Source organism: Sphaerodactylus townsendi, linkage group LG13, assembly GCF_021028975.2.
Source record: "Sphaerodactylus townsendi isolate TG3544 linkage group LG13, MPM_Stown_v2.3, whole genome shotgun sequence".
Taxonomy (NCBI): Eukaryota; Metazoa; Chordata; class Lepidosauria; order Squamata; family Sphaerodactylidae; genus Sphaerodactylus; species Sphaerodactylus townsendi.
The window spans coordinates 18,002,442-18,026,379 of record NC_059437.1 but is presented as its reverse complement, the minus strand read 5'-3'; the positions used below and the strand labels follow the sequence as shown (position 1 = coordinate 18,026,379).

Sequence of the window (23,938 nt, the reverse complement as noted above, 5' to 3'; positions counted from 1 at the left end):
TGTTTTGTTTTGTTTTTAACTTAAATTTTATTTTGCACATGTAAAATGTCATTGTCTTAAAAAAAAAATTCTGCTTGTTTTTTTTGATTCCATAAACTCTTTAATTATTTAGATTATGAGCCCAGTGGGAACAAATGTGCTTGGGTCGGGAGAAAGCCTATTATAAACTGCTTGGAGCCCATGGGGAAGAACAGGGTGTAAATCAAATAAGAAAGGGATTAAAATAGCTGGTTCAATCCATAGAGTCTCCAACAAGCTTGTTGCAATGAATGAAGCAGTCTTATACCTCCAGTCTCTCTCTCTCTCTCTCTCTTTCTCTCTGTGTGTGTGCGTGCGTGCGTGCGTGCGTGCGTGTGTGTGTGTATCAGCATGCAGGGAGGGAATCAGAACATTCAGGCTAGTAGACTTCATATCAGGCAAAAGGAAAGGGGAGGTAACTCCCCTACCCTGGGAACTCCCCTCTCCAAACACACAGTTTGTTGAAAGAGTGAAATGTAAACATGATTGTGAAGGGTTCAAGGTTAACTGTTTATATTTATCACTACTGTTTGCATAATGAGCTTCCACCTTTGAATCTGTTCCTTGCTTTTTCTCCCTTGTCTTTTTCGAATTTAAAAGCATGGCTTATTATTAGTTGATCTGTTAATCTGGGGAGAACAGTGGGGCTAATTACATGAAAAAAATGTTAACTCGCTGCTAAATAAGATACTAAAGTCAGCGCTTATTCTTTTTCCTACTCCCAGCACGCCCAAGGTTGGCTTCTCTTGAGGAGCAATTAGCTCTGCCAGGACGAGAGTCAAACACACTGCAATGTCATTTCCTCTACATTAGGTATCATAATTAATAAGGAAATTGTGGCAAGTTGTCATGGGGTATCTAATTCATTGCAATAGCAGCCTTCTCTGCTCAACCTTCAGGAGAAGGTCATTTGTATCATTTGAATGACGCACTGTTGTCTGTCATTTTTGATATGATCAGGTGTAGGACTAAGGGCAAGTTGTTGTTACAGTTCCCCCCACTCAAGCCTAACTGGAAAATTGAGCATGGTCTAAACTAGATGATATACAGTGCAATCCTGATCAGAGTTAACATGCTCTAAGCCCATTGACTTGGCTAGAATTTCTTCCCTGGGCATAGCGGGGGGCAAGAAAGTGTCCCCCACTTCTAGGCCATCCTGTATTTAAAATCAAAAGTGGTTTAGCCAGTGGTGGGATCCAAAAAAATTAATAACACGTTCCTATGGTGGTGGGATTCAAACAGTGGCACCACCACACACACACACACCTCCAGTCCCTATTGGGCAGGGAGGTTGCTTTAGTAACCCCTTCTCGGCACTCAGAAAAAATCAGTAACCACTTCTAGAGAAGTAGAGAGAACTGGATGGATCCCACCTCTGGGTTTAGCTCATATTTCATGACCTGTTCACCCATTTTATCTAGTCAATGGAACCATTGAAATTGGGCCTATATCTGTTTGGACTGAGGCTATGCCACATGGAAGAAGGGTTCCATCCATGCCATACTATTTTTTTCCCACATAGAACTGACCCATGAAGAGCTCATATTTGGCTCCCCTGGGAAAATCCTAAATAATAGTGTATGGGTAACGTGTTTGCTTCATTTAATGGGGCAAATATCAGTTCCAGTGGGGACGGTTGAGGGCAGTGAAATGGCAAGGGGAACAGGTCACCTCCCTTCCCCCATGGTTACAAATGGAATATGATCACCTTGTACATCCTATTAACCAAAACAATATGCTAAATATCTACTAGAAAAACCAACTAGGGCCCCTTCTGCACAGGCCAATAAATATGGGTATAGGATGCTAAAAACTGGTTTTGGGGGTGGAGGACATTGAACAGATCCCACCCACAAAATGTGTCTGCCCCATGTTATTTTCCACTAACTTTTTTTAAAAAATTGCTAAACAAGTGAGTCTTTTTAAAAATCTTGGGTTGCAGCAACTCTCACGTGAACGACCAGGCAGGAGGCACTTTATTTGCCTTCCTTTTCCTTTAAAAAAATGTTGTGGCTTGCACCTGCATAACTACACAGGTGCAGATGGTTGTATCATAGGACACTGGCATAGCTGTGGGGGTTCATTTGTGAATGCTTGCATAGCTACACATGGGTGGGAAGTAATGAAAAAGAAATAGATGCATCTCCGTGTGAAAACATGACAGAAACCCAGATTGTTTTTCTGGGCTCCAATTGCTGCCTTCACAGATGCATGTGGACACGAAAACATATTGTGTCCACATGCATTTGCTGTGTGGAAGGAGCCTAGGATTGGGGAATCTCAGGTTTAAATCCCCATTTTGCCATGGAAACTTGCTGGGTGACCTTGGGTCTGTCACACACTCTCAGGCCCTTTCTGCACGGGCCAATAACGACGCCCTGGGGACGGCAAAAACGCCATCTCCAGGGAACAGTTCACACAGGCAGCGCTGCCAAATCGCAGCAGTGCCAACCTGGCTCGCTTCCCCCTCCCCCAGGGCAGCCTCAGGCCACCTCCAAAAACCTCCCGCCTGGAGGTGGCACCGCCGGGAATGCGCTGTTGTCCCCGTCCTTCCCCACTCACCTCGTTGCTGTCATCGCCCTGCTGGCCTCCGAAGGCCCTCCCTCGCTGTCCTCCGACCCCTGGAGGTCGGAGGGCAGCGTGGGCGGGTCTACGAAGGCCAGCAGGGCGACAACGGCGACGAGGTGAGTGGGGAAGGATGGGAAAGAGGTGAATCGGCCAGGCGACAGCGCTCTGCGGCGCCGTCGTCCCAGCCGGTTCTGGGACCATCCATGCGGACGGTCCCAGCATCATCGGGTCGGCGTTCATTACGCCGACCCAAGCCCTTCCACCTCCGTGCAGAAAGGGCCTCAGTCTCGGCCTTGGCAAGTATTTGGATGGGAGACCTCCAAGGAGAACCAGGGTTGCTACAGAGATGCAGGCAACGGCAAACCACCTCTGAACATCTATTGCCTCAAAAGCCCTATGAGGTCACCATAAATTGGCTTTGACTTGACAACAAATTTTTAAAAATCTAATCCATGGTATAGTACATCAACGTTGTGGATAAATCTACCCTACTTCCAAACCTGAACAGTATTCCTGTTGGCTTTGTTTACACTAGACTGCACATAAAACAGTGCTGAGGGTTGTTAAATGCCATCTCCCTCCTCCCCTTCCCACATACCACTCAGGAAACTAAAGGCTGCTTAATGCTGCATAGCATCAAAGATGTGCCTTTTTCACCCATCTGTTCAAGTCAACCATGGGCCAACTTCTGGATTCCCCTTCATCATTAGATGTCTCAACTTGCTTGCTAATTGTCCTGCCTATACTCTAGCAACACTCACAATCCTTGCCATCCCTAACAATCCATGGCCAAACTCTATTGTTGCTCATTGCCAATGCCTAAATAACATAAAACAAGTTAGAAGGAGACCGATTGTATGACAACCTTATGGAAGCCCAAAAAATTCCAGTTCATCTCCTAAACTGTGAGCAACTAATCCCCCACTGGGTTAAGATCATTAGATGCCCTAAGCACTAAAAATATTATGGTACCCCTTATATGTAATTAAAACTAAAAAAAATAACAGCAACCCATAAAATATATATGTTCTAATGAATAAATATCATTATGCCTTGAAGATACATAGCATTTTAACTTAAATGAATCAAAGATGCAAAATATTGTTTACTGTGGCTTACTTGTAACTTTATTTATTTATTTATACTACTATTTATACTACAAAAAGTTTCCCCCTGCATTTTTAAACTGCAAAGTCTTTGGTCATATCTTCGAAATTAATCTGATGTCACAAATCTGCTTCAATACTTAGCAGAGATAAGGAGAAAAAAAACGCCTCTATGGGGCCCCTTTTACATATGCTAATTTTGCTTAATGTTTCATTCAGGCCTGGGAGCTGGTTAGTCCAATGTTCATCAAAGCCTCCCAAGCAAAAGCCAAGGCAACTTAAATAGCTGCTTCAAACCCATTTTCCTTTGACTATACTGCAAGAGGAATGAATAGTCTAACTTCTGATCACTAGGAGCCTTGTGTTTCAAATAAATGACTCTTAAAATCACAAGCCAGTTTTATAAACTATATGTATCATATACATCGATAGGTACAATATGCATACAAAGTGTAATTCAAATTTATTGAAGCAAAATATTTAAATTGCAAGTTTTCTTGGCAGAAATTTGTGGGAGTCAAAATTTGTGGTTAATTAAGGGCTTGATTTGCACAACAGAGATGCAGCCATGAAACGAGGGAATTTGGTTTAAAGTAGCAGGACTGAGGCCCTTTCCGAACAGGCCAAAAACTGTGCCGCTGCCATGGTAAAACATACTGTTCCTGGAGGGCACTTCACATGGCTGCTGCCTCCAAAGCCAGGCAACACTGTCTTTTCCTCCTCCTCCTCCTCTCTCTCTCTCTCTCTCTCTCTCTCTCTCTCTCTCTCTCCCCCCCTGCCCACAAACTGGCGGGGAAATGCTGTTTTTGAAACTCACTCAATGAGTGAGGTTTTTCAAAAACAACGTTTTGCACCTGGTGCCTTGTGAACGTCACCGGGTCAGAGGCACTGCTTTAAGACACATCCTTACCTTCTCTCCCTGCACAGCTCCACAGGGATGAGGAGACATGCTCACACTGCCCTCCGACCCCCGAGGTGTTGCCATGGCTGCAGGGGCATATCTCCTCGTCCCTGCAGAGCTGCGCAGGGAGAAAAGGTAAGTTTTTTTTAAAAAAAACAGGATGTGCCTCCATGGGCCATAGCCACTCCAAGGCCACCCGCATGGAAGTGTGCAAGAGGTCCCAGGGCTCCACCGGGGTCATTTACCCTGGTGTGCAGCTGCTTCCCTGGCCTGTGCAAAAGGGGCCTGAGACTGTGGAAAAGTGCAGCAGAGATTTACCTTGGCCACTGCTGCTGCATGGGGGGAGGGAGAGGGGGAAGGCTCAGTGCTGGCATCTAGCCGGAGTGGGACTAGGCAGCCCTGCTGCTGCGAGCAACGTGCCTGGAGGAGGCAGGGCTGTGGCCTTGTATTGGCAGGCCGGGCCATCCCATGCCTCTTCTCGTCCAAACGGTGACAGCTTCTTCCGCCCTCCCTCCCTCCCTTTTGGATCTGAGGGGTTTTTTGTTGGCATTCTGGTTACAGTGATTGTTGTTGTTATTTGCTTTTCATCTGTCACAGCTTGGTGGGTTGTGCATGGGGACTGATCTGTTCAGGGGAGGAGGAGCCTGTGTGCTGGCCCTCCCCATTTGGTGGGGGCCTCCATAAGAGGCCTGGGGTGGAACAATCCTGTGAACCACATGCCCAGGTGGGGGCTGCTGGTGGCTCACACACCCCTGGCAACAAGAGGTGTTCATTCAGAGACCAGTGCCCAGATGGTTTCCACTCTCTTGTTGCTCCAGGCATTGGTGTTTTCCTCCATGCATCGAGCTGGGGGAAAATAATTATTGGGGGACAGCAGAAGAGCTGCCCAGTTGTCACTGGGGAACAGCAGATAGGGTTTTCTGTGTCTCCTTCTGCACCCTTGGACTGCTTCCTCCCTTCCTCATACAGGAAACATCCATAAACTTCTCAGAGTTAAAATACAAATTGAGGAACAATGGAACAGAGTACAGAGTGATCTTCCAGAAGTATACAGTTAAACTGTTGTTACCTAGCGTGCTTACATAGTAAACATGTTTTCAGACACTTCTGTGCAACTTCCGCACTGTACATTTGTTTTTGAAGTGCACTCTCTAAATCTCATATGGACACCTAAATGTATTATAAGACTTGCAGGTAGCTAATGAAAGAACAATAGACAGCCTGGTGCCAGTGGGTATGAAAGGCCAAGCTCATCAATTCAGCATGTTTCAAATGTGCATGTTAAGAGTTCTGATGGAACGCAGCAGGCACAGCTTTTTATGCGATGCAGGACCATTCGACAGTAAATCCCTTTCAATTGCCCGAGTCATTACCTGCACTAATAAAACTTTTACAATCAAGTTTTCTTTGGTTAATATGTGCTTGAATATGAGATCAGAGTCAAATTAAGTACTGTATATTGAGAGGCTTTTTAAAATATTTATGCCAGATCTTTTCTCTTCTCTCGCTTGCTTTCCTTCATATCTCTGGTGACATCTTGTAATGTAAACTACAGTGGTAGAATCATGAATATTTATGTATTGCTCAGCTGGGAAAATTTGATGTAAATTAAACAACTTTAAATGCTGGCAATATTTGCTTAAAACCCATCTCTTTCTAAACCTGCCCTTAATGTGATGTTATTTCCTGGAGTCCATAAGAAAGCGACAGTGACCCCGTCACCCACCAAATATCAAAATGTTTGTTCTTTTTTTGACACACAGGGCTTGGCAATTTGTTGCCATGCACACTGCAAAGAAGAATGATGGCCTAGAAAAGTGATTAAAATTAGGATTGGCAGATATGGCAAAGTAAGCTTCTTTGCTGATCAATATGCAATCCAGTCCAAGGCTTAATTCTTCGCCTGCTTGGATTAAATCATACATTGAATGAGCTCTGGTTCGTGGGGGCTTTTTCTTTAATCAATGCAGGCCAGAGACCCTTCTCAAAGTGTAGTGACTGTTAAATTAAGGAGTTTTTGCATCCGGATGTTTTTTTTTTTTTAATGCAGTAGTTATTAACAACACTTCGACCCTGCAGAACGCTTGTAAGTTGGGCATTCAGAAACACACCCATAGGATCCTTCACAATTTCTACACATTCACAGTTATCATCCAGGGATATGCATTCAGAGAACAACTAATAAGAATCTAACTGAATGTGCTCCATTGCTTAATTTCTGTAATAAACATAACTAACATGCTCACTGAAAAATAATGGCATTTGATAACTGCTCAACATCTCTGAAAATACTCTGCTTTCCTGTCTGCTTTTCTCACCTGCACAAACTGGAGGAAGAGACTCAGCAGGGGAAGAGAAGTATAAGAGCAATGGGCAGCCCAACCCAGGGGGAGTGAATCCCCTTCTGGATGCAGCACAGGCTTACAACAGCTGAAGTGCTCTCCCGGGGGCAGTTATGCCAACAGAGGGGCACTTACACTGGTGCCCAGTCTCTGTAGTGCTCCAGGACACTCAGCCACAGCACCCAACTTTCCACCAGCACTTCCCCACCACTCCTAGCTGCATTGGCATGGTGGGGGTACGGCAGGGGTATTCCTGGGGGTAGAGCTGACCTTAGCCAGCCTCTATCACCTGTTTAGCCGCTTTGAGCTGACAGAACGATGCTTAGTCATACAAAGTGATTTTGCAGCATACCTCTTCTTCCTCCTATGGGGGTGTTAAAGGTAAGCGTTCTTTTGTTTTTACTTTTTGGGCTTCCTGAACTGCAGGAAATCCCTTTGGAGTGGGAGGGGCACCTGCCCACATGACAGCTCTGGATTGGGCTCTTAGCCAATAATCTACTTGACAGGGAACTTTTCAACCAGGCAAGTTAGCAAAAATTTCTGCCAAAATTAATGGCCCCAGTAGGCATTGCCCTTCACTTTCAGCCACTCCTTGCACTATTCCCACTACTTTAAGAGATGCTTTCCTTATTCTGTACAAGCAGTGGGGTTCAGTTAGCTGTTCTGGGGCCATACCTACCAACCTGCTGTCCTAAGGTGAATTTTCTTTGCTTGGTACAGTTCAAAAATTGATGCCGCAGGACAGAGGAAGAGGCTGTATTGTCCTTTTCAGTATTATAGAAAGTGTTCCATCACCCACCACATATCAAAATGTTTGTTCTTTTTTTGACACGTAGGGCTTGGCGATTTGTTGCCATGCATGCTGCAAAGAAGAATGATGGCCTAGAAAAGTGATTAAAATTAGGATTGAAAGACATGGCATTAAGCAGAATGACAGACTGAGCTTGTGCTTGCATCCACTTGGTAGCTGGGCAAGTTCAAGCTGACAGAAGAAGAGTTTGGATTTATACCCCCCTTTTTTCAACTGTAAAGAGTCCCAAAGCAGCTTATAAACTATTCCCCTTCCTCTCTCCACAACAGACATCTTGGGGCTTACAGAGTTCTGAAAGAACTGTGACTAGCCCAAGGTCACCCAGCAGGCTTCATGCGTAGGAGCGAGGAAGTAACCCTGGTTCTCCAGATTAGAGTCCACCATTCTTAATCATTGCACCATGCTGGCTCTTATGCAGTGGGAAATATATGACTACACCACCCCCTGCCACATATAATTATAGGGGATTAATCTGAAAGGGGATGGGGGGAAATGTTTTGCTTGTACACTGCTGAAGGCAGGCAGGCAGGCATGCTGCTGGGAGTGGAAGGGAGTCAAATGCTTCCGTATCTCAGAAGGCAGGACCAAACCAGAGAAAAGTTCTGGAATGAGTAATGATCTGATGTGTCTAAAAAGGACAGCAAAGGTCACCAGACTGGCACTTATCTGTGACAGAGTGACATTTTAAGGGCTAAATAAAAATTTATTCTAGCATTTCATGGATTCTCGCTAAATGACAGATCAATAACAATCAGATTTCTGAGATTTCTTAACACCTCTAATTTCATGGAAGAGCAGCTGTACTTTTCCTGTGGTACCTTCTGTGCTGTTAGTGCTCATAGGGGAAGATCAACAGGCACTCATCCATTCTCATGTAAAGAAAGTTACAATGGGAGGGATCTTTTATCACATAATTTCATAAGGCGCAGATTAGTGAAGCTCAGGTTTGTCTTCTCCAGAGTGTTTCTGCAGAGCATTAGGAATCAGATTATAATTTTTTTTTCAAATCAGAAATCAGCTGGGCTGGGTGAAAAACATTGAAATTGACTGGGCACATGATGAGCAGAGGGAGGAGCACATGATGAGCAGATGAAGGATTTAGAGCCGCATTCGGGGGGTGGGATCCACTGCTGGGAGCAGCACAGGATCATGACAGTAGATTTGCCCTTCTAGGGGCAATTGGCCTGCCAGAGGGGTGAATCCGCCAGGGGGTAGCTGCCGCAGTCCTCCCTGGCAGTGGGATGTTGTGTCAGTGTCCTTGCACCCCCGCTGCTCCCGCTTGTGGCTTCCTCCCCACCATTGTCCCTGTTGTGTTGGTGGCTGGGGCTTTGGACTTATTCCATTTAAAAGGTGGCACAAGTCTATTAGGCCCAGTGGGGGTTTCCCAGTGGTGGGTATTTTGCATTTTAAGCCTCCCCATGCTGCTGGGAAGCCTCTTTGGGGGTAATGGGCTGGCATGACCACAGTGCCACAGCCAGACATCTGGTCCATTGGATGGGGCTGTCTGTCTATTCATTCACTCTAGTTTTCTTTAGAAATATCATTGCTCACCTGTCTCAGGGGTCTAGGAAAGAGGAAGAGCTCATCTTCCTATACTGTGATGCTTCTGAACTCATGCTGCAAAATTAAAATGTTAGCTGCCAATAAAGGGATTGTTTCTCCTATCAGGCTGAAATTTGGCAGGGAGGATCCCTTTCACAAGAGGGACAGTTCCTGAAAATGTCATCTCTGGTGGGTGGAAAACAACAGACAAGTAGCAGGGGGAAGGGGAGGAATCCCAAAGAACATTAAAATAATCATTAATGAATGTTAACAAATGACAGCTACCCAATAACAATTCTAAGCACTTTCTGAGGAGGAGGAGGAGAGGGGGAGGGGAGGAGGAGAGAGGGAGGGTGGTGGTGGTGGTGGAGGAGGAGGAGTTTGGATTTATATCCCACCTTTCTCTCCTGTAAGGACACTCAAGGTGGCTTACAAGCTCCTTTTTCTTCCCCTCCCCACAACAGACACCTTGAGAGGTAGGTGGGGCTGAGAGAATTCCAATGAACTGTGACTAGCTTAAGGTCACCCAGAAGGAATATAGGAGTGTGGAAACACATCTGGTTCACCAGATAAGCCTCTGCAACTCAGGTAGAGTGGGAAATCAAACCCAGTTCTCCAGATTAGAATCCACCTGCTCTTAACCACTACACCACACTGGCTCTCTTGAGAGGGGGATGAAATTTATTGTTTGCTATTTTACTTTTAGTTTTAACAAAAAAGTTTTTAAAAAACGACAACTAGCACTGTAGGTGGCCTTGAACCATGAGAAAGGACAGGTTAAGTGCTCAGTCGGTTTCAAGCAAGCCATTTAGGGGAAGGGGAACAAGGACTGTCCCCACATTCCACTGCAGATCAAGACATTGCCAAGAACAGACAAACCAGCATGGAAACTTACATAGACCAGAACAGGATATACTATATTTCACTCCCACACTTCTGAATCTCTCATGGAGCTACTGCCTAATAATATGGAATTGCCATCTCATGTGTGATTAGGGACCTCAATCACAAGAGGCAGGGATGCTGTTTAAGTCACTAGATCTAACAGCAAAAAACCCTCCCCATTTCCCTCTCCACATTTTCTCCATGGTCTCAAAGGGAACCCAGAAATATAAACTGCATGAGAGGTTTTATATTTGAAGTTAACAATGCTTTGCCTTCTAAAGGCAGTAGATATTTATTTTCTGCTGTCAGAAGAAGCCCCTGCTAAGTAGACAATGCAATTTCTCTTTATACAGCTTGTCAGTAATGCTCTGTCATCTCAAAAGAGATTTCTCTGGAAGCCAAGAGCAATTTCTGTGCTACAAACCAAGCAGCGGGCAGCCTTGGGAGCAAGTGGCAAACTCGAATATGGCCTGGAAAGCATAAGTCTGTGTATAATCCTCTGATTTTTTTTTCTTTCTGGGAGGAAACAAAAAACCCCACAATGTCATTTATTGGATTTGGAAAGACAAATCATTCCTAAATGCAGAAGCTCATTTCTCTGAGGTTCAGGAGAATATTCAGCATAGACAACTGGATGACCCCTCTAACATTGCCCAATATCAAGGACTTCCTTTGTCACCTTTGTCCTGCATGGACCAAGAGGAAGACCAAGAGTACTTTTCACAGGAGTAGCTTGCCACTGGGCAACAAAGGCAGCTGCCCCAGCCTGAATATTCTATGGAGGGGGAGGGCAATGCTGCTACCATTCAAACAGACCCCATTTGGTGCTCAGACCTTCTCACAGTAACAGCCACTCATATCCACACTTTCTGGAGCTTGGACTACCAGCTCAATTGGCTGAGATGGAAGTTCAGTGGTGGAGGGTTGAGGATAGTTCTGCAGCAGGCTTTGGTGGGGGGGAGTTTGGCCAAGGACTGGGCATGAGGGTGTGTGTTGAGACCAAAATGAGGGTGTGTGTTGAGACCAAAATGTGCCTCCCAGGAAAATTGCACCTGGATCATCTGCATGCTCTGACCTACCTAGTTTCACCAGTGCGGTCAAGTAGTTAACAGCACTCCTGCAAGCTTGAGCCCCTGCACTACATCAACCATCCCACTTTTGCCCAGCCTTTCAGGAGGTCCCTGCCCTCCTGGGAGCTCCCTGCTCCAGCCTCCTGGTGACTGGTGAGCTGTCTATCTTGCCCTGCCAGCCTGAGACAGGCTCTTCAGCCTTCCTGGCCCTCCTCCTTCATTGCAGCCTGGCTGGGTTTGTGCCTAAAGAAAGAGCTGGCCTATTGTCAGGAGCCAGCCTGTCTATCTTGCCCTGCCAGGCTACCACGGTGCCCATCTGAGCTTCCTCCTTTCTCCCCAGGCCCTCTGGGGCAGGGGGTGGGGGTGGCTTGGAGGGGTGCTGCTGCAGCCAGTCAGCTCCTGGACCACCCGCTGTGGCACCCTGCCCCCCCCAGCCTCCATGCAGGATGGCTTCTGCCCACTGCAGGGCCTTGGGAGGGCAGGAGGTGGCCTGCACGGAGGCAAGGGTGGCTTGGACAGGTGCCATGGCAGCAGGCCAGCCCAGGAGCCAGCCTGCTGCTGTCGTGACCATCTGAGCCACCCCCACCCCCAAGCCGTCCCCCCAAGCCATGCCCTGAGCATGGGGGTAAGGGGCATGGGATGGGGGCACCCAGAAAAAGTGTTGTCCCTGGGTGCCATTTCCCCCTGAAATGCCTCTGTATGACACCATGCATCACTTCTCACCCAAATCTTGTCAAAATTTATTGGAACGGATGAAGATTGTCTTTGATTCCTAAGGGCTGACACATTTTCTACCAGTGTATATGAGCTGCAGCTCATCATAAGAAACCAGCAGAGAAAATAAATTTCTTTTTTAAGGATTTTATTGAGAAAATTAAGAAAATGGAATAAAATTAAATCTCACACACAATCACTCAGTCTTGTAGTGAATGTCCAGAAGACAGAAACCTAATGGCCCACACTAGGCTCTGGATGATCAGTGCTGATGGAACAATATTATCAAACAGCATGATAATATTGAACACCAAACTGGGGTCTTAGGTGTGCCTCTATAGGGAAAAATGTGTCTTGGGGAAAGGGACGAAGGATTTTTTTCCTGCTGCACCAGGTGAGGCAATGGTCTTGAGTGTCAGACGATTGACCTCATGACCAACCCATTATCTTGATGGGCTTTGCTAGTGTTGGACAATAAACAGGTAACAACCTTTAATGAGGGTTACCACATAGATGGTCTCAAGAAGCGTGAATCAGAGGAAGAACCTTGAATAAGTTAAGAGATATAGACAAAAGAAAACTGGTTTGTCCAGACATGCTGTTGTTCATATTCAAATGCTGCTTCCTGAGTATGTGCAAGACATGAGATCGAGGGAGGAGATCATTTAGGCAGTCTTGCCCAAAAAGTCAGACACAGTCATTTGCTCTTTAATGCAATTGGCCATGACCTCCCTCATGATTTGTTGATAAAGGTCCTTCATTTTATCAAAGTGTGATTGTTTCATTGACAAAAATCACTTGTCACCATGACCATCACAAGGCAGTGTGGGCTGATGAGGTCCAGAACTCATAGGCGAAGTAAGCAAAGGAAAATGGTAGCCAAGAGGAACATCATAATGCCATGGACATATTTGCAACAACTGCCAAAAACTGCCAGTGATGGGAAGGGTTTTTGGCACTCTTGAAAACAAACATATAACAAGGAATGCATTTGCAGCTCAGTCACTACCAAGACCTTGGATAGGAGACCAAAAAGGAAGGCTCTGCAGAAGGGAGACAATGGCAACCTAACTTCACATCTCACATGCCTTGTAAACCTCTTGCTGGAGTTGCCAAAAGTTAGTTGTGACATGATAATACACAGCCCTTATATACACAGCTACCAAGATAGATATCATAATGATGGCGGTAGTGCCTTTCAAGCTGATTTGTATTGGCACTGTGTTTTGTAGGCCAGAGTATTTACTCCTAACAATAATACATCCTTCTATTTCATGCACGGACACAAACATTAATTAAATACCTTGGACATGGATAAAAGTTGTCTATGCCCTAATAAGAATTAGACTCTTATTTCTACTGATTAATGTAGGTGAGACATCTGTGCTTTACCATTCTTTAGATGTCAAGGAATACACAATTGTAAAAGCATTATGGTACCATGTGCAACACAAAGGCATCTTGGAGGCACCCACCTGCACATAAGCAAAACAGCTACTTTAAATTGACACCTCTCTTGTCTCATGTCTATGCTTATTATTGCCTCTATCAATTGCTCCCATTGATTTCTTTTAGTATATTCACAGGAACAGCTGCTGATGTGAGTGAACGAATTAAGTCTTTTCTGTTTTGTGTTCCTGTTATCACAGTGCAGGAGAAAACAGCTAAGCAAGGAGGAGATTGATTTTCCATGTTCATCAGCAGGAATTTGTACAAAGTTCTAATCAGTTTTTCACTGCACATTTCCCTAGACTCTGTTGGCCCCAGAAAACGGGATGACAAGAAAATGGCTATAAGTCATTTTCGTCTTTCATGGAACTCGCTGGTGGAGTTATAGAGCAGTTATTGGGCAAAGTGAGGAGAGGAAGTAGAAGCAGGTGTCCAGAAGACACCCACAATCTTGTGTCTATGTATAATCATGAGATATAATCAATATATCTAATTCTCTATGTGGCCAAATTTATAGATACTTAAATCTGGAGACTGGAGCAATAAAGGACAAGACAGACCTTTCTACAAACCTCAAAAACCCCCTAGGTTTGCATAACCATCTGAAATATTTTAAAAATAGACTGGGAGTTTATTTTTTTAAAAAAAACCAAAAGAATAGAAGCAGCACCTCTAGCTTTACAACCGTTCTGCAACTACAATAGTATTGTCAGCCTTCAAGCATTGGTTCCTGTTGGTAAAAAGCAAGGGGGACAGAGAGGGAGAGGGCACTTGCTAGTGTGGTTTTTGTCTTTGAGGCCCAGACTGACAGTGACAGCTGGACAACTTGATACCACAGAACATGGATCATTTATTCAGAACTGGCTGGTTCATATTGTTCCACTGAGCCACCTTGTGAAAGGTCACAGTTTCAGACTGGGATTTGGCAGACTCAGGTTTTAATCACCACTCTTTGCCACAGAAACTTAGTGGTTGACCTTGGGACAGCTACATATTATCAGTCTAGCCTACTTTACAGGGTTGTTGTGAGGCTAAAATGGAGAACAAGACAATGATGTAAGGTGAGTTGGGTCCCCATTGTGAACAATTTGCCAATAGAATCATTCATTGGAAAAGAAAATGAAATGTCTAGGATTTTAAAATGATATAGCAAAGACTGCATAGAAATAATGAGCAACCCCATTTAATATTATTATTATTATTATTTTATTAGACTTATATACTGCCCCATCCCAGAAGTGCTCTGGGCGGTGTACAACATATAAAATACAATATAATTTAAATAAACATTTAAAAGCAGCGATAAAATTTCCCAGTACGTATTCCAAATATAAGACTCAAAATTTAAATAGTCGGGTGCTTGGTCACAGCGCTGCGGCCATGTGTGGAAACAACCCCCATAGAGGTTTCCCAGTGGCGAGGAAAGGCTCGGAAAGTGAAAAAGCCTCCCAGCCACTGAGAAGCCTCTGTGGGGCTCAATAGACTTACACCATTCAAAAGGATGGTATAAATCTAAATTCATGTCATAAAATTGCAAATGGCCCAGCCATGCACCAGTCTGCCCCCTCCCCCAATGCAGCAGTGGCAGGGGAACTGGGATTCTGGCACCCCATCCAGCAATGTGTTCCAGTGCATGGTGGGAGGCAGTGGCGATGGTGGCTACATGCTGGTAGCACCCCTGCCCCTGCTGGGATAAATGCCCCAAGGAGGGCAAATCTGGATTCAGACCCCTCTCTGGATGGGGCGGTAGGCTAATCAAAATCTGTGTAAAGAAACTGAATTCTAATAGTACATTTGTTAGGTTCCATAGGGTATGCTCAACATCTTTTTTGCCTGTTGCCATTCCAATGCAACTACTGAAGTATATCTATCCCCTGATGATAATAAGATCGAAAGAGCTTTTACTATGGTAAGAATGAATGCCTTTCCTTCAGTGGTTTTGGAGGGCAGATATTTTTAAAAAGTGCCACACACAAATAGAAAGTGTAGATGCTCACATGACAAAGTTCAAAGTATTGAAGATATGAACATGGGTGTCCTATATTGAATGAACTAAGGGCCAATTTAATAACTCTGTGTTTTTATAGAATATGGACACATCCAATGAGGCATCTGATGATATGAAGGTGCAGGTGATATAAATGATTCTATTACTCTGTCTGTGGCAAAATTTATAGAAAAATAATTAAATACCATAAGAATAATACTAAGCAAAGTATTATTTCATTCCTTTATTTTCTGCTCAAGGTTATGAGCAGCTCAAGGATACAAGATACACATACTATGAAGAATAGAATTAAAATATATCTTTAATAGCATCTTGATACCTCACTTCATCTCTGAAGTCAATGTCTTGGACCTCTCAGATTAAGTATATGTCCAAAACACCTCCCCTCTGCAGACAGCCTGAGAATGACAATGAGCATCCCTCACCATTTGGCCAAATAGAAGTATCAAAATCAGCCCTTATTTCTATTTAGAGCACCTCTAAACAGAGGAAAAGGCTTAGGCATTCCTCTGGCTTCCTTTAGTAAATAAAATCTGCTGTTGGAGTAGCTTCTGTATACTTTAGGAGCTCTCCTTGGTGCTGAAGACACTGACTGCTGCTCTGACACCTGCTATCCGCTGTTTCAATCACTTCCCACACCTCCCAGTTTATTATCTCACATAGCAACATTGTGGGCATTAGATGAACTGGTACCATTTTAACAAGAACCACTTCTCTAATGAAGACATGGATATTCCTTTTATTATATGCTCTTAAACGCAATATGCAGTATATGGACTGATTCTGACAATCAGCTTCCATTTTTCTAAAAAAAAACTAGAGTTAAGAGCAAACTTGAAAGACAGTTTCATCAAGTCAGACTGGAAAATGTAAAATCATCAGCTGATTCCACTAACCACTCTGCTAAAACTTGTATACCTTAATTTAACAGCATTCTTGACTGCTCTGAATGCTATCATTTCCCTAAACTATACTCCGTTGTATAGTCTCATGGTTGTAGTTTTTAATGGAACATTGCCATCTAGTGCTTGACATGACTAACAACAGTTGTGTGTTCTCCATTCAGCTCTGCCCATTTGCACTACCCTTAGGTATATAAGGGAACACATACTTGGAACAAAATGTACACAGGCCCCATCTGAGCATGATCTCTTCTGGGGAAAATAATCTTATTCCATGCTCCCACCAATAACAGCATAGTTTTCCTCAGCTGCTTAAAGTCCAGCTCCCAGTCTGCAATTATCATTCAGATATGGTGCTTGTTATTTCTGAAGGATATAGTCATGTAACATTTGACCTGTGCCTCTTTCAAACATTTGAAAGCACTAATCCTTAGAACCTAGGTCCATCAAGCATATGGCTGAGGCAGCTATGTTTTCCCCCTCATCATTGTATCCTCCTTTTTGTCCATTCTTTCATTCTTCCCACCCTATATTTCCTCCTGGCATTGGATATGTAATTATTGGGATTTTTACTGCCATCATCTTAGATTAGGTTTTAAATTGTTACTTATATTTGTGTTCTGTTTCATTGGATTGCATCCATTATGGATAGACCAGAAGGTGCCTTGAGTTCGAAGGGGAAAGGCAGCATCTAAGTCTGACAATAAATAAGCTGCTCCAGAGATAATAAATAAGTCTGGTAATAAATAGTAAATAAAGTCCAATAATAAATAAGCTGCTCTGCTGCTCCAGAGGCTAGGACAAGGAGCTATGGGTTCAATGGACATTAAAAGAGATTCCACTTAAATGTTAGGAAAACTTTCTGATGGTAAGGGCTTTCTGACTGTGCAATACACTGCCTCAGAAGGTAGTGGAGTCTCCTTCTTTGGAGGTTTCCAAACATAGGCTGAATAGTCATCTGTCAGGAGTGCTTTGACTGTGACTTCTTACTTGGCAGGGGGTTGGACTTGATGGTCCTTATGGTCTTGATGGTCCTTCCAACTCTATGATTCTATGAAAGAAAGAAATGAACACTATGCCCACACTAGAGTAGGCATGCTGTCATTTGGGATCCCCCTTCCCTTATCTCTAATACTGGTACTGCTGGTTCACATTCTGCTGCAAGCTCAAAGAATGGAGTGGAGCATGGTTGCTTAACCTTTAGAGCGCAGTTATAGCTCAGTCTACATGTTTTTCATACACAGTCAGATCTCAGACTCTGTCCCTGGCATCTCCAGTTAAAGAACTTGGGATGGAAAGTATCCTGAAAGACCTGTCTTCACCTTCATTGGACAGCTATTGCCAGCAAAGTAGGCAAGATGGAACTAGATGAACCAATAGTCTAGCCTGGGGTAAATCAGTTTTTAGGACTTCCATAAGGAAGCTCAGTTACAAAACTCACTTGTCTTGGTTCACACTTAATAGATACAAATATCTAAAATCCAATACAGTTGCCACCAGAAGTCTATATTTAGTTCTGAAGGGACCTGTGCTGGATGTATTTTACCTATATCTGTTAGGCTCGATAAGAGGCAAGTATGTTTTGTATTTAGATGGGATCCATTAAGTTTCACCTGGTGGAAATGGAAAGAATGACTAGCCTAAGGTTATCCAGTAAATTGGATACATGACACTGCCTTAAATGGAGTCAGGCCCTGGGTATATCAACGTCATTCTGTCTACTCTGTCTGGTAGTAGCTCTTCAAGTTCTCGAACAGAGGTCATAAAGAGACCAAAGAATCATGTACATGAACAATGAGAATAAAGGGGACCAAAAACCTATGTCAACAGCAACATGTACAATATAGAATACAAAAAAGTCAAGCTCAAAGTACTAAAGAAAAGATATATTCAGAAAGTGGTGCCTTAATTCATTTAAGTAGAATGATGTTACTGGCTTCATTGGAGGAACATAACGGGTAAGACCTTAATGTTAAAATATGTTGGAAACTCTTAAGGTCTGTTGAAATTTGGACTCAAGGCAGCCAAGGCAGAGCTAAGCTTGAAAATCTTCAATTTTGGAAACCACAGTTGATAGGGTCCTTCAGAATCTGTTAATACATGGCCTAGAACATTGGGTAGAAAGGAACTGCACAAAGTCATTATTGGACATCTTTCTGAATAGACTGAGATGGATAGAGGAGTGGACAGGCAGACAGAGAGTACTGAGTCAGACAGTTAAGGATAAAATGAGGCAAAGGCTTATGTTGGACGTGGAAGCACTTATTTGTTTATACCTTGGGTTTTTTTCACCCACAGGGATTTACGCTGATCTACACAGGGATCTACTACATAACATCATTTCATTTTATTCACTTAGCAACTTTGTAAAGCTTTGAGTGACCTAAGGTCATACGGCAAGCTTCCATAGCAGACTGGTGATTCACACCTTTTTTTTCTTCGCAGATCCTAATTCACTGCAACTGCGACACCACCCTGGCTTTCTAAGCCAGGTTAGGAAGAACTAATGGAGAACTAGGTGATAAAGCCCAAGTTTAATGTCTGAAAGGGGTAAAGCTGTGTGATGTAATCTAAAAGGGTCAGACCCATGCTAGAATCTGGAGGAACCATTCTGAAGTTCTGCCCTTTGTTCCCTCCTCTGGATACATTTAAGTGACTCATTCCAAGAAACAGCAGCACATGGAGCAGTTGACTACTTGTTCAGTGATTTGAATGATACTCTGGTTTTAGTCCTCAGCAGCAAAGCTGCATGCAGCATACAGGACTCCAAACTAGGCTTGCAACAAGCGTGTACTGTTGCCTTTCATTTCTTTGTGAAGATTTCCATTGACTCAAGCCCTTATAGCTGACATTCCTGCAAGGTTTTTTTTTAATTGTTATTAAACTGACATTTTAGCAAACTGAAATTCCTTTTCAGGATTTACAGTGTCATAAAAAGAGAGAGGGAAAAAACAACTTGGTTGTGAGAGTGAAAATTTTTAAATTTTGCTTTTTTTTTAGCCAGGAGGTTTATCTATTTGCTACTGACAGAAGGCCTGCCATTTATTAGTCTTCTTCAAACTGTCCAGGAGGTCCATAAAGCAATTATTTTCCATTGGCAAGTAATGGTCACGTTATTGAACAATTCCATTTCTCAAGCAAGATAACTAACTCATTAGCATTTCTATTGGCTCAGCTAATAAAACTCCAAACTCTTTAATCCTCATGTCAAAATAAAGACAAAAGTCTTTGGAAGTCCTTATTGATTTCTGGCAATGCCCATTATGTCTTCCGTTCTGAAGTATTTGTTTTGGATCAGTAAAGGGCAAAGTAAAAATACCAGGAGAGAGTGATAGGTACATAAACAACCATTTCACACATGTGTATACTTAATTATTGTTAGTGAAGGGTGGGATCCTAATGATGAGCGTCCTCTATAAACACAAACAGTTTTTTCAAAAGGATTACATTGATTTGTAATATTTGTAACTATTTGTAATGCATATATGCTGTCTCAATGCCATGTATGAACTGTTGTGCATTGGTAGGCACCTAGGAGCACATTGCTTAAGCATCTATACATGACAAAGGACTTTAGGAGGAGTCATGCCACTCTTCTGCAGATTACAATTTCTTTTTTGTTCATCAAGTCACAGCTGGCTTATGGTGACCCCGCAGGGTTTTCAAGGCAAGAGATGTTCAGACATGGTTTGGCATCGCTTGCCTCTGTGTAGTGACCCTGGATTTCCTTGGAGATTTCCCATCCAAATATGAACCAGGGGCAAACCTGCTTAGCTTCTGAGATATGATGAGATAGGGCTAGCCTGGTCTGTCCAGGTCAGGATGCAAATTACAATACTATTTTAAACCAACAACAGCAACAACAATCTTGAATTCAGTGTCTACTATTAAGAAATATGGCCTGTTTCACATCCAAATGAGGAATGTAAATATGTGCATGGGCAAGAAGGCTATTTTTTCCAGCCTATTTTTCATGTTTCTTTTCTGCTGTTTCCACATTATATGTCATTTACACTATATTTTATAGCCACCTTGGGTCCTACTTTCCAAAGAAAGGCAGGCAATCACTTTAATAAGTGAACTAATTCAAAGACAGTGATCAGTGTCCATCTTTTTAAAAATCAAAACTGCATTAATTTTGTTACACAAAATTAATTTTGTAATTTTGTCTGCAAGTGTGGTGAAATCACAGAAGAAATAATAGCTCCGAGTTGTCATGGAATTTGGTAGCATCCCCAATCAGTACCAATTATGGGGTTAATGCAATCAAGTGCATATAGTCTTCACTAGCTTTAGCTGATTGTTGTGACAAATACTGATATGCAGAGGAAAAGAAAGACAGCGGAAAACACATCATGATTAATCCTACTTAAAGCAAGAGCTGTCAGGTAAAGGTGCTTAACTTGTAATAATAAGCATTTTGAACACGGAAAGTTATTATAAGCCTGCTATCGGTGAACTTTTGTCAATACAAATACTGTTCAGCATGATCACACATCTACCTGTTCAGTTTAGGTACCTGCTAGCCAGTTGTGAGCAGGGAGTTCGAAGTTCAGCAGAATATGTAATGGGTCAGAATGAATTCAGGTGTGTCTGTTTCATATGGCTATATTTCTTTTTCATGCAACTACTGTTCTTTTTATAGACAGTCACCATCACCACTTTTAAAAGGCAAATAATAAGGGGAAAAATTCATTTGAAATGAGGCTTACTATTTGGGAGTTTTCGATGCGCTTTCTGTATCCCCTTGTTAAGTTCATCAGTCTGTTTCCTTATCTGTTTCATCCTCTGTTTACCAATGTCAGCAGGAGTATACCGCCACCATTTCACTTTTAATTTGGTTTGATTAGCTCATGGGTCAGCAACCTTTTAGAACTAAAGAACTGATCTACATTGAAATTAAAAGTAAGAGATCAAGAAAGAGACAGTAGAAGAAAATTTATAGTATAACTATACATATATACCTTAACATTACTGATAATTAACATGTTGATTCATGTGTTATAATGTTCAGCAACAGCCAGTTCTAATCTGGTGAACCAGGTTTGTTTCCCCACTCCTACACATGAAGCTTGCTGGACGACCTTGTGTTAATCACTATTTTTTCAGAACTCTCCCAGTCCCTCCTTCTTCACAAGATGTCTGTTGTGGGAAGGGGATGGGAAGGTGACAGTAAGCCTCTTTGAGATACCTTAAGGGTAGATAAAAGTGGGGTATAAAAACAACTTTTCTTCTTTGTCCTCAATACACAAGACGACCCTTTGGGACTATTTTTGTGCACTGGCATAAATTGATGAATGATCCATGCAAAGATTACTGCCAGCTGTCACCTCTGTCACTGTCCTTTCTGTAAAACTCCTCTAAGAAGCCCCTTGGTTCCATACAAATCATTTCTTGCAATTCTAGAATCACATTTAACCCTTCAATATACCTTAACATAGAGATTCCATCTTCATTTAAGAGCCATATTTGGTTCTATACTAAGACACAAGTGCCTCTGGAGATATAAATTGTAGACTCTTGGACTGGCATTATATAATATCACACTGAGAATATTACTGATCGGCAGAAATGGTGTAATTGTGCCATTTTTTAAAAAAAGTGTTGAATGTAGAAAACAGTTTACAGTCTGATAGCTGGAACTACAATGACTTGGACCTGTAGAACAAATGTTTACAGGCAGAGAGCTACTCAACACAAACTTCGATAATGACCATGGAGACTGTCAGAAGCTTGTCTCACAGCTGATCAATACAGTAGAGCAAGGTAAGCTCACCTGGTGATTCTGTTTGTGTCAAAATTCACAGCATGCCTAATTACTATACATTTAGAGCTAGATGCCCATAGTCAGTTGTAAACATTTCATCCGAGGTCATCTGAGCAAATAGGAAAACTCTTTCTGTGGGACTATCCTTTGACATCCCATCTGTACACTCAAGCCATACCTTGGGCCTGGTTCACACAAGTACATGCACTGATTATTATATTCACCAAATACTCATAAATGTTCCTCTCCACAGCAGCCTTTAGTAAAAGGTGAAAGATTTATATGATCTGAAGAGAAACCAGAGTATACAGCTACTATATATGTAATAAATGACCCCATAATAATTTGACTCAGTGGGGTTTAATTTGGAGCTACACCAAAATTCTATCTTTGTAATCTTATCTCACACATGCAGATTATCATTTGAGGATGCAGTCCTCAATATATTAATAAATTTGGGCAAATGTAGTGTAATGATTAAAGTATCAGACCCAGGTCCAAATCTGTACTTAGCCAGGAAAGCTTACGCCGTTTCCGCACGGACAAAAGGAGCGACGCGATGACGTCATAAATAGCAACGCATCCGCAAAAAAACGTTCGCACAGACAGGCGGAGCTGCTTGCGTCAGGAGCCCCGCAGAAATGTGACGGTTCGCAGGGAAGCGCTGCGGAAGCCACGCTCTGTTGCGGCTGCGCACTCGCGACGCAGCGCGATTGGCTGATGTGACTTCCCTGATGTCCTGCCCGTCCCCCATCTGTCATTGCCTCCCCTCCCAGCTACTGTCAGTCCCTTTTGGCAGTCGCCATTGTTGAGAACGGCTCCGTGGCAGCGGTTCGCACGACTGCGGCGTCGGTGCATCACATGTGGAAAAAGAGCGCTTCAAAGCGTTTTTTGAATATGGCGTCTTCGCGCCGATTAAGCGTTTTCGCGACGGCGCAACTGCGCACCTCCACCGCTATGCATGCGAACGCTCTCGCTCTGACGTTTCTTTTCCCGTTTCCACAACGTCATATTTCGCCCGTGCGGAAACGGCCATACAGATGATCTTGGGCCAGTCACTGTCTCTCAGTCTAACCCATTATTTGGCTCCAGGTGCTAACCTTTTTGCGGTGGCTAACTTACCTCAGGAGGTTGAGGACAAAATGGGAAAGAGAGAATCACATGTACCACCCTGGATTCCTAGAGGAAAGAGGAGATAAAAATAAAAAAAATTATTGGTTCATGAACTCAAGGGCATGAATACATAATATGTGATGACAGTTTCCACATTATACATAGACAGATTTGGAATCCTAAACATGGGAAATGTTCCTTTTCTTAGCAGATTGTCCTTGTAAGCATTGAAGGGTTGGGGAACAATGGACAGTTTGGTCTTCTTTGCCTTTCCCTGTGGTGATGGTGAAAAGAAAGAGATCCCACAGTGCCTTTACTTCATTAAATTGACCAACCTCTACAAAACATGGAATCACATGCAGTTCCATGCCAGAGTGCAGTTGAAATGGTTGACTGTTTTATCTCCTTTCCTTGTAATCTCTGAAGCAAATGTTGCTATTCTCCAGATATTGAGCAAAGGAGGATTACTTACATATGGCCATTTGTTAAGAATACAATGTATGAAAGAAACAGCTTTCACCTCTGTTGGGTACATAAATCTGGCTCTCATATGCCTGCATATGTTCTTGTTACATTAATTCCCTATCCCGTTTTAGGCACAGGGGTTCACAATAGCCTAACTTTCCACAGAGGCTTTCTGTCCATTTCAATGTAAAAGGAAGCACAAACCTTGAATCAATGAAACACACTCACATGCTTATACTCATTCAGAATGAGGCACGCAGAGAATTTCACATGAAAT

General features: G+C 43.1%; 1 non-coding gene across 1 annotated transcript; it reads right to left on the bottom strand.

Moving 5' to 3' along the window:
- Positions 1 to 22,277: 22,277 nt before the first annotated feature.
- On the bottom strand, positions 22,278 to 22,390 carry LOC125443178. The gene has a single exon (XR_007246081.1). It is a non-coding gene; the product is annotated as a U5 spliceosomal RNA (small nuclear RNA).
- Between the last annotated feature and the right edge of the window lie 1,548 nt (positions 22,391 to 23,938).